Here is an 11693-nt window from a genome sequence, read left to right as displayed (position 1 = left end):
CAGCACCCTTCCCAATACCATGTCTACTCAGGCAAGGGAAAGAAAAGAAAAAATATACAAATGGGACTACATGAGACTAAAAGGCTTCTGCAAGGCAAAGGAAACGATGATCAAAACGAAAAGACAGGGCCGGTCCCATGGCTTAGTGGTTAATTGCGCGCGCTCCGCTACTGGTGGCCCAGGTTCGGATCCCGGACGCGCATAGATGCACTGCTTGTCTGGCCATGCTGAGGCTGCGTCCCACATACAGCAACTACAAGGATCTGCAATTATGACATACAACCATCAACTAGGACTTTGGGGGATAAAAAAAGGAGGAGGATTGGCAATAGATGTTAGCTCAGAGCCGGTCTTCCTCAGAAAAAAAGAGGAGGATAGGCACGGATGTTAGCACAGGGCTGATCTTCCTCTCAAAAAAAAAAAAAGAAAAGAAAACACACCAACTGGGAGAAAATATTTGCAAATCACATATCTGACAAGGGATTGATTTCCAAAATATATAAACAACTCATACAACCCAACAACAAACAAACAGACAATCCAATCTAAAAATGGGCAGAGGATATGAACAGACATTTTTCCAAATATGATATACAGAAGGCCAACAGACACATGAAAAGATGTATACCATCACTAATTATTAGGGATATTCAAATCAAAACTACAATGAGAGATCACCTTACACCTATCAGAATGGCTATAATTCCCAAGACAAAAAATAACAAATGTTGGAGAGGATAAGGAGAAAAGGGCACCCTCACACACTGCTGGTGGGAATGCAAGCTGGTGCAGCTGCCAGGGAAAACAGTATGGAGATTTCTCAAAAAATTAAAAATAGAAATACCATACATTTCAGCTATCCCACTATTGGGTATTTATCCAAAGAAATTGAAATCAACAATTCAAAGAGATTTATGCACCCCTGTGTTCACTGCAGCATTATTCACAATAGCCAAGACATGGAAGCAACCCAAGTGCCCTGCTACAGATGAATGGATAAAGAAGATTTGGTATGTATTATATAAAATGGAATACTACTCAGCCAGAAAAAAAAAAGACAAGATCATCCTGTTTGCAACAACCTGGATGGACCTTGAGGGTATGATGTTAAATGAAATAAGCCAGACAAAGACAAATATGCATGATTTCACTCATATGTAGAAGATAAACATACACAAGGATAAAGAGAACAGATTAGTGGTTACCAGAGGGGATGGGGGCTGGGGGTTGAGTGAAAGATTTAAAGGGGCACATATGCATGATGAGGGATAAAAGTTAGACTACTGGTGGTGAGCACAATGCAGTCTATACAGAAATTCACAAATAATAATTAACACCTGAAATTACACAATGGTAACACCCTTTATAATTTCAATAAAATAATTAAAAAAGAAAAAAAATAATTCATTCTTTTTTATGGTTGAATAGTATTCGACTGTGGGGATATACCACACTGTCTGTATCCGTTCACCAGTAGATGGACATTTGGGTTGTTTTCCGTTTTTGTCTACTATAAATTGGTTGTTATCAACATGTGTGTACAAGTCTGTGTATAGACATATGGGTTTATTTCCCATGGATGGATTCCTAGGGGAGGAATGGCTGGATAGACATATGCAATTAAAAAGACGCATCCAAGCTATTTTTCACCAGCACTCGAGGAGAGTTTCAGTGACGTGACATCTTCAACAACACTTGCTATAGTCCTTCATTTTAATTTTAGCCATTCTCAAGTATGGTGGAATCTCATGATGACTGTCACTTACATTTCCCCAATGATTCATGTTGTGAAGGAGAAGGCAAGCAACACACAGACTGGGAGAAAACATCTGCAAAACATATCCCTAGAAAAGGACGTGTATTTATAATATATAAAGAGCTCTTACAACCCAACAGTAAGAAGACAAGCAACACGTCATGGCTTACCAGCAGACAGCAGATCAGGCCTGTGATGAGCACCAGGATTCCCGCCAAGCAGATGAGGATGAGGGCCCAGACGGGGTGGGATGGGGAGGCAAGTGCTGAGGTGAGCCACTTCCTGTCATCGCCCCAGGGCTCCTGCTGACCCCACTGTGCCTCAACCATCCTTGACAAGGGTTGGCCAACTTTCCTCATCATCCAAGACCGCATGGTTCTCTTCGATGAGGCACAGCATCAAGATACTCGCCGCCTACCGTGGGCTGGGGCTTCCTGCAGGTTTACCAGGCTTCTCAGTCAAGGTGTCATCTCTGTTGGCAGAATATTCTGGAAGTGAATGAAATGGAGAATGCATGTGAGTGTGTTTCACTCTTTTTAATAAAACTTTTTAGACACAGAAAAATAAAAGGAACAGTCTCATAAACATCCATCATCTAATTTAACCATGTATATTCCATCCAATTAAAACAATATTTCATCAATGTATAAATTATTAACACTTGCCACCCTTGATTCAGCCCATGTTTTCAATGAAATATTAAAGTCAAGTAGACATCATCATGTTTCACCCCATTTTACTTTCCATCTCCAAAAAGTGAGCACATTTTGCTACAAAATCCAAGACCATTATCACAGAACAAAAGTTTAATAAATTAAACCAAATTCATACCTCCGGGCACAGAGGACTGAATTTGGCCTGGACATTCTTATGACAGCTGGGGGGAGAATGGGTCATCACAGTTGACAAGCCTATGGGATCTCTCTAAATTTGTAAATTCCCACTCAAAAGTGTTCTTCCGCGCCTAGAAACACATTCATCCCCTTCTCCTTTAACTATTTGCTTAATATTCATTTTCTAGGATTAACCTACAATATATTATCCTGCAGTAAGTCTTCTCTGATTTCCCCCTGCAAGTATGAGTTTGTGCACATCAAATAATTGATAATTTTCAATTCTCTATTCTTGTTATTGCCAGCTACAACATAAACTCCAGGAGGGTAGGACGTGCAGCACCCAATGGGCATGGGGGGATGGGTGCAGGTCCCCCTACTTGTGCCTCTATCCAGACAACCTCTTAGAGGAGTGCTGTCTGATATGGAGCAGCAACAAGTCTCTTTTTGAATTAAAATTAACTTTAGTTAAATAAAATAAAAATTCTAGTACCTCAGTAACATTAAAAATCAGTAACAATAAAGACCAGTCACAATTCCATCCTTCAAGCACTCGACAGCCACATGCGGCTATGCACTGGACAGCACAGATAGAACATTCCACCACTACAGAAAGTTCTAGCCCATTGGTGCTCATCTAGAGCGGGACTTGGCAAACTATAGCCTGTGGATCAGGAACCACAACCACCCCCAAACCTGTAAGTCTGCTTCACACACAGCTGGAGGCCGTCACTGACCATCTGGCCCAGTGGCTCTCAGTGCAGAGATAAGGAAACAAAAGTCCAGAGACGGGAGGTGACTAGTTTGAGGTCACAGAGCTGTCTAGGAGAAGGTGAGGGCCTCCCATACTACACTGGTGTCCTTTTCTCTCTCTCAATGGTGGGTAAAGACTGGGGGACTATGCCACCTCCTGCCAGCCTGAGAAAGTTCAATGCTCTCTCAGCCCCAGGCATCCAGAGTCCCCAGAATGGCCTCACTTCCTTTCCCAATGACCAGGGAGCCTTACCATCCCCAAGGACACTCTTCCTGTCCAGGGTCAAGTTCTGCAGCTGGGTACCATTCTGGGTCAGCCGCAGGAATTCCTCATAGATGACAACTCTGTCCAGTCTCTGTGCCAAGGCAGCAAGGTACACAGGGAGTCCACTCCAGTGTGGTTACTGTGGGGGACAGACCTGGAAGGGCACAAAGGATGAACAAGGGTGTCTGGAATTCTACCGTGATTCTAGATTCCCTGCTTCTGGGTCCTGTCCAAGAGAACTTTTTGCAATAATGTAAACATTTGTCTGCACTACCATATACACTCATTATTAGCCCCATGTTGTTATCGAGCACTTAAAATGTGGCTAGTGTGTGTGTGAGTGAGGAACTGAATTTCTCATGTAATTTCATTTCAAGTAATTAATTTATAAATAAATAACTACAGGGAGAACATTTTTGAAACTTTGGAGTAAGGACTTCTGCAAATGCATAAAAACAATGAGAACACTGGTAAAAATGGTCGAAATCATCTTTTCAGAAGTCTAGAAATTAATCAAAGGCTTGTAAGAATCTGAGGAGGGTTTAGTGAAGACACACGGTGGAATCTTGATAAAGGGAGCAAACTTCGTGGCACTATAACTTTCACTATTCCCATCTTGCTCTCACAATATCCTCCATAACTTTGAAAACCATCAGTCTCAGAACCATGGTAGCTGAGACAACCAGCAGCCCAGCAGCCATAATGGGTTTGGAGCTCTGAAAAAACCCATCCCCATCGAACTGTCACTAGCTGACCTGCCTGGCAGCTCCCCGAAAAAGCCCCATGTTCAGGGCTTGTCATTACTTCACTCAGAGCTTCCCCAGGGTGGAAACTGTGTCCCCAAGGCACATGCAAAAAACAATCAGCACTAATTGTTTTCTATTGTAGTTGCCTGAGCGAGTGATACCAGGAGAGGCAGGCAAGAGGTGAGCCAAAAACTTAGAAGAAAAATTGGGGGAATGAGATGTCCACAGGGGGCTTTGAAAAGCTCCAGTGTATTTGTGGGCCTCTAGAATGCCACAAGGGCTCAGGGATGTGGCATGCCCAGGACAGACTTGAGAACGTCTGAATCTCTCACTTCTAGTTGGAGGGGTGGCTTAATATCTGAAAATTTGATTATGTAATACACCATATTAATAGAATAAGGGGCAAAACCACGTAATCTCGACCATATATATAGAAAAGAATTTCACAAAATACAATGCCCTTCATGCCTAAAAAGGAAAACACTCAACAAATTAGGAATAGAAAAAAACTTTCTCAACCTATAAATAGCATCGATGAAAAACCCACGGCTAACACCATATTCAATGGTGAAAGATTGAAAATTTCCCCCTAAGACCAGGGACAAGACAATGATGTCTTCCCTCATCTCATATGTTAATCACAGGCACTAGAGGTTCTAATGAGGGCAATTAGGCAAGAAAAAGGAATAAAAGAAACCCAGATTCGAAGGGAAGAGGTAAAACTATTTGTTTTGCAGAGGAGAAGATATTGTATATAGAAAAACCTAAAAAATACAGCCCCCCGACACACACAATATGTGAATCGTATCCCAACAGGTGTATAATAATTTAAATTGCCCCATGTGGTTAGTGGCTACACTATTGGAGAGCCCAGTCAGACTGCCGATATTTGTTGAAAGTCTCCAGAAGAGGAGGAGGAGGAAGATGCTGGAGTTTGGTGGTACCAAATGTTAATGCTTTTCTCAATCCCCGAAAACCTATGGAAGGAGATGGTAGGATTAGCTGACAGGGATGTGGGGCAGAATGGGCACCATGTCAGTGACTTCCAGATCAAGGATGTGTCACGGGAGCTCAGAGCCATCAGCCACCAGCTCAGCCGATGCTTCCAATCTCCTCAACCTACATCAAGTTGGTCACCAGGCAGGAGTGGAATATGTCTCACAGCTGGCCGCCTCTGTAGAGCTTGGTGACCTAGAACAAATGCGAGGGAGACTGGGTGAGATGGAGGTCTCCTGGGGATGCAGGAGGCCACTGGAGGCGGTGAAAGATCACAGACCTTGGGACAAGGGAGACCTTACTTCAAATCCTGGCTCTGCCCCTAACTCATTGTGTGACCTTAGGCACAATACTCCCCTTTCTGAGCTTCAGTTTACCCATGTGAGAAATGGGGAAGGCAGCTAGGACATCACCTCTGGAAACTGAGAGAACCCAGACACGCAGGGAAAGTGAAGGGTTGAAACAATAACGTAACAGATGTAAGTCAGATGGAGGAATGAGGGTGCCCTCAGGGCAAGGAGAGACGGGGGAGGGAGACCCCACCTGGTCCTGGGTGACTCTCTGCAGCGCGGTGTACTCCGAGCATCTGGGCTCCAGGATGCTGAGGTTCCAGCTGATTTTGGGGAAATGCAGCTGGTGTTCTCTCTGCCTGCATAAACTCCAGGGTGCAGAGCCTGGAGCCACCGAGAGGAAGAGCAGACAGGTGGAGACTCTCCGCTCCCAGCACAGAGGCATGGTGGTCCACGGGGTCAGGATGGTAGGTGCAGACGGCGTCCACACCAGTGGCTCCCCCATCCTTATCAGGCCTGGGGAGAGAGGGACGTGGGGAATCTAGAGAGAGGTCCTGAAACCTCTGGGGTGGGAGCCAGAACAGGAAGGAGGAAATGGGAGGTCAGTGGGGAGACTGAGAGAGGGGTGGTCACAAAAGTGGTCATTTGGGGCAAATGCTCAGGGGAGGGTCTTACCTGAGGGAGACCAGTATGCAACTCAAGGAGAAGAGGCCCAGGCTGCTCTTCTTGAACAAGGATCCAGCTGGGGAGGAAGGAGGAGGAGGATGAGAGGAGGGACAGGGGTTGGGGGAGGGGCTGGGTGGGATTTAACCCACCAGGAGCTGCTGGGACCAGGGTCTCCCCAGGCTCTGCAGGACCCTCTCAGTGGAGTTGAACGTGGCTGAGCCGTTGCTCCTGTCTGATGAATACCAGAGGGTGGAGATGGGGAAGGTGACTGTGAGGGTCTTCAGGTTGTGCCCCAAAGCTGCAAGACGAGAGGGAGAGTGATGGCCATCACTGAGATCTGGCCTGAGACCACACCAGAGTCCTGCACTCATTATCATCTGTCGTCTTCTCTCTCAGTGGCACCACCACCCACCCGTGTGGTCACCCAAGTCAGAACCAGCACATTTGCTCAGCTCCTCCTCCCTCCCAGTAACACCAAGTCCAGTTGCGCACTGGTCCTCACATACACTCCCTCTCTCCATCCCTGTCCCAGCTCAGGTCTTAACTTCCTTCACCTGGACCAACACCACAGCAGGCTCACTGGATGCTCTGTCTAAAGGATGTTCTACATGGACCACTAGAAGAATCTTTCTGAAATGAATACCTCACTAGGGCCACCACTGCTCTAGTACCACCCATGGCTCCCTATGGCCTTCAGTGTTTAGTTCAACCATCTTGACCTGGCACTCAAGGCTCTACTCAATCTGGCTCCTGCTGACCTTTCAGTCTCATTTTATCCATCTACTGCGGGTTAAACATTATGCGTCACGCAACCCAAATTCATTTCAATTCTCCCCATACGGCATGTTGTTTCTGGCCGGAGCCTTTGATCATGGAATCCTCTCTGCCAGGAAAACCCTTCATCCTCTAGCTGCCAGGGTCCCTCCTACTTATTCTTAAAGACTCCATTCTGGTGAAACTTTCTCTAGCAAGCTCTTCCCCTCCAAATTATGCCAGATGCCTCTCCCTGAAACCTCCTGCATTGTGTTATAATGGTGTGTTAATTTCACAAGATTAGGGGCTCTCTGAGGGCTGGCCTTATACTGAATCGTCGGTATAATCTTTGTAATCAGCATGATTGCCCTAAAACCAAAATTTCACACCCTGGCTTCCCAGCTCCTGGATCACAACTGGCTGGTAGAGGAGTGGGGCCGGAGAGCTTCTCTTGGGAAGGAAAAGGGGCCCCAGGTACTTGTGTTGGCTTCTGGTGGCACAGGTGATGATGAAGTATGCAGGGACGTGGTGTCTGGCTCGGGAGCAGTGGCGAGGGCTGTCATCAGGGAGGGACAGAGTGGGAGGAGCCCCCAGGCTCACACGGGCTCCAGCAGTGGCTATCCCAGGACCACCATTCACAGGTGAAGCATAAATGAGAGTGAGGGGACGGGTGACTGTGTGAGTAGAGGGATGAGCAAGCCTGTGGATGAGAGGAGCCCAAGAGAGAGAGATATGTGAACAAGAGAGACTGAACTCGGAGGAGAGACAGATGGACGGGCAGAAAACTGGACAGACGGATGGGATACCTGGAAAAGGAGGACCAAGAGTGGGGCTTTAGGAGAATTCAAGTGAAAACCATGAGGGGTCAGAATGTGGTGGAGAACACGTCTGTGTCTAAGCCTGTCTCACACTGGGCTAGGACTCTCCACCAGAACCCGGGAGGGAGAGAAGGGATGAATTAGGGTCCTTCCAGGTGCTTCCCTCACCAAGGACAGCGGGTGAAGGAGAACAGGTGCTCCCCAACCCCAAATGCAGATGGGACCCAGGACATCAGGGCCAAGAATACTCACTGGTGGTAGTCGGGGCTGCAGCTCCATAGGTGTAATCTGTGGAGAGAAGGCGAGAGGAGCTGAGCAAGAGTTGGGGTGAACATAAAGGATTAAGGGAGAGGGAGGACGTAGGGACCTTTGTGGGAAAAGCAGAGGGGAAGAGGGGAGTGGTGTTCGGGGGCAGGCAACGAGATGCAAGGTGGCTGGACCCAGTGATCACACAGTGATGAGAAGACTGAACCCAGACCAGGAGCTTAGAGAGATGGATCATAGCTCACTTTAGAGCAACGGAGGCAACACAGAACTCTGACTGGGAGAGAGAGTGTGGCTATAGCACAGCCCCTCACCACTGACGTAGAGGCTGTCCCCGTCCAGGGTGAGGTAGCCCAGGTGGGTGACGCCCTGGGTCTCATGGCGCGGCTCCCAGTAGAGTCACTCTCTGTCCAGCCCGGGACCAGTGGGGCTCAGAGTGGAAGGTGCAGATGATGTCCACCCCAGTTGCTGCCCCACCCTTCTCAAGCCTGGAGGAGGGAGAACCTGGGGACACGGAATACTGAGCAGGGGTCCTTCTGGGTGTGGAAAGCGAGAGGGGGGACGGGAGGAGGCTGAGGGAGAGGCTGAAGGGGCTGCTCTGATGTCTGGAGGGGCTCTCCTCGGTGTCTCCCATGTGAGACACCCCCCTCAAAAGTAAGGCCTGACTTCCTTTAGGATGTGGAGGGGGGGCCTGTGAGTGACAAAGAGGGGTGAACACACAGACCTGGGTGAGGGGACGCCTGCAGGTCTGCACGGACAGCAGCGAGGAGCACAGTCACTGCCCTGTGCCATCTGACACATGCAGGCAAGAAAGCACCGTTACGTTCTCTTGGTGCCACACTCCAATGTCTTTTCTTTCTACTTCTTTCCTGCTCCACAGCCATCACCCAGGCCTAGGGAACAATCATCTTATTCCTAAACTTATTCCCAGCACCTCCCATCTTGCCTATTAAGTCTTCATTCTTAACCGTGAAGTCCACTTTAACCCACGTGCTTAGACCAAACGCTAATCACATCCTCCTTCTACTCGCATCTCTCCAGAGTCTTCCCACTGGTCTTAGAACAGAGTCCCAAGTCACCCCTGATCTGGTCCTGCCTGTCCCCCCTCACCGGCGTGGCTCACACCCCTCCCCCTGTGTTGACTCGGCTCAGCCATCCCTCTTCTCAGTTCACGGACACACCAGGCTCTCTGCTTCAGGGGTTTCCTCATGCGGGTTCCTCTGTCTGAAACGCTCTCTTGAACACACTCCCACACCCTCACTCCAGTCTAACCCTCCAACTAGCTAAATCCAGTCCCAACTCTAGCTCTCAAGCTAAATATCAGTCCTTCTCAAGAGGGCTTCCCTGCCCCCTCAGGTTGAGTCAACTTGTGCCAAACTCCCACATCACTCTCATCATGAACTGTCTAAAATCCAAATTCCCAAATACAATATAAATTCCACGGAGGTGGGACAAGGTCTCTCTGGTTCTCCAGGTCCCCATGCATGTGGCCCAGGGCCTGGCTCATCAGATGAGGAACCATCCCGGTTTGTCTAGGACTGACCTGGTTTGAACACTAAACGTCCTGTGTCCTGGAAAACCCCTCTGCCCTGAATAAACGAGTACAGTTGGTCACCATTAATTATACACTCAAAGACTATCTATTGCATGACAAGCACACATTCCCCTCAAGAACATCACAGGAAAGCTAGAATGAAAAAGGCACACACACATACACACACAATTAGTAGCGGCCAACAACTAAATACAAAATTACTTAACAGGATTCTCTGCAACGTGAATCACCAGACAGTTATTTCAGAAAAGTTTCAAGAAATGAAGTTAATTCCCTTTAGAAGGCAAGGTGGTGAGAACAGTCTTTTTAGAGACTAGTGCCCTGCCCTGCAATCTACAGTGTTGCTTAGTACTCCTCCAAATGATTTGAAACATCATAAAGAAAAAAATGCTCAAAATAAATCTGGCTATTGGTAAATTCAATATTAAATTTGTTACTAATACAAAGAAGTTCCAATCATCTTTTTCCCTCAATGCTCCTATATTTCAAATTTTTGTGGAGGATTTATAGGACTTTAGAAGTCAAGTTGAATGGGTCTAAGGAATGTTGCTGAGTATCCCTGCTAATATTTAATGGGATGTCTTCTAGTACTACATACACACGCAAAACATTTCTGTATTTATATTATATATAAATCCTGATTTTTAAGTATTATGCAATGCAAGTAAATCTATATTTTCTACTATAATACTCATTTGCAGTTATTTACATTTGTTTTATGTGTTCTTATTTGCATATAACAGTACTTACTGAAATATTTACCACACAGAACCACACACAGCTTAGCATCTTTCCCTTGAATATAATCCATCAAACATCAATAATTTTTCTCAAGATACCCTCTCTCTCAGTGTCCATGTGGTGACAACATGAGCCCAGGAAAGCCCACTATCAGGTCTTCTGCGCAGCGGAGGCTGCCGGAACCTGTTGGTACCAGGTCGACAGGGTACTCACCTGGTCACACAGAAATCCATGGATCAGCGAGGACAGGTGGACTCTGAGCCTGGTTTCACCTCAAACTTGAGCTCCACAGATGCTTTTCGTGTCTGAGGGGAGAAACAAAAGCGCAAACAAGCTTTTGAGGCCTTTTATAGGGTGCTGGATGGAAAGGCCACCCCATTCACTTTTCTTTTTTGTATTTACTGATTTAACTGTAACTGTTGGCTGTGACTGGATTTTCCCGATTCCTATGCAGTCACCTGCTCCCCAAGATGGGAGGAAGCAGCTCTGTGCTGTGTGCTCTTGACTCACTCAACTCACTTGGCTGGACAGAGACTTTTTGGTGACTCCGGACCCTTTAAACAAGCTTGTCATTTATGGCCCCTGTAAGTGACTCGCTGACTTGTAAACATTTCCCACACTTCATTCAGGGCTGGGGAGATTTTCAGGCCCTGGAGCAGGTCTCCCAACCTCCGCACCATTGACGTCTGGGGCCGGATGATTCTCTGTCGGGCCGTCCTGGGCCTGGAGGACGCTGAGCAGCATCCCTGCCTCCCCCTCTAGATGCCAGGAGCGCCCCCATTAGTAACAACCCAAACACCGCCTCCAGACGCGGATAAGCCCCCTGGGGACAAAATCACACGGAGGACGGTGACGGGGACTCTGAGGAGGGGCCAGCGGCGCCCGGAGCCGGGAGGAACAGCAGCCTCGGGTGCCCTGAGCGAACAGCCCGGGGGAAACGGGGCTCCGGGGGGACGGAGGGACGCCGGGCCGTGACGGGGCTGCCCGCGGCCCAGGCCCCTCCCTGGACCGCGACCGGAGCCGGGACCGCCCGCCGCTTAGCGCGCCTCGCCCCTTCGGCCGAAGGTCCACGGGAATGCGGTCCGCGCCGAGAAGACTGGACACACCGCGCAGACCGCCCGCTCCATCCACGGCGCCGCCCGCGCTTCCGCTTCTGGTCTCGGGCTGGCGTTCGGGGAGGACCGACGTTCGGGGAGGACGGACGTTTGGGGGCTCCGGGTTGAGGCGGCGGGGGGGGCGGGGCAGGGCGGGGCCGCG

General features: G+C 48.2%; 2 long non-coding RNA genes across 3 annotated transcripts; both read right to left on the bottom strand.

Moving 5' to 3' along the window:
- Window positions 1-5995: 5995 nt before the first annotated feature.
- On the bottom strand, window positions 5996-7483 carry LOC147911569 (uncharacterized). The gene is made up of 3 exons (XR_015550847.1): window positions 7448-7483; window positions 6455-6603; window positions 5996-6155 (listed from the first exon to the last, which is right to left on the bottom strand). It is a non-coding gene; the product is annotated as an uncharacterized LOC147911569 (long non-coding RNA).
- A 65-nt stretch (window positions 7484-7548) lies between these two features.
- LOC147911568 (uncharacterized) lies at window positions 7549-10725 on the bottom strand. 2 transcript variants are annotated; one of them, XR_015550846.1, is made up of 3 exons: window positions 10650-10725; window positions 8129-8164; window positions 7549-7758 (listed from the first exon to the last, which is right to left on the bottom strand). It is a non-coding gene; the product is annotated as an uncharacterized LOC147911568 (long non-coding RNA). The 2 variants fall into 2 exon arrangements; XR_015550845.1 differs by lacking the exon at window positions 10650-10725 and adding an exon at window positions 8455-8551.
- Between the last annotated feature and the right edge of the window lie 968 nt (window positions 10726-11693).

This window comes from Ceratotherium simum, unplaced genomic scaffold (genome assembly GCF_057802395.1).
Source record: "Ceratotherium simum simum isolate JZ-2026a unplaced genomic scaffold, ASM5780239v1 HiC_scaffold_43, whole genome shotgun sequence".
Classification (NCBI taxonomy): Eukaryota; Metazoa; Chordata; class Mammalia; order Perissodactyla; family Rhinocerotidae; genus Ceratotherium; species Ceratotherium simum.
This window is presented reverse-complemented; position numbering and strand designations above follow the sequence as displayed.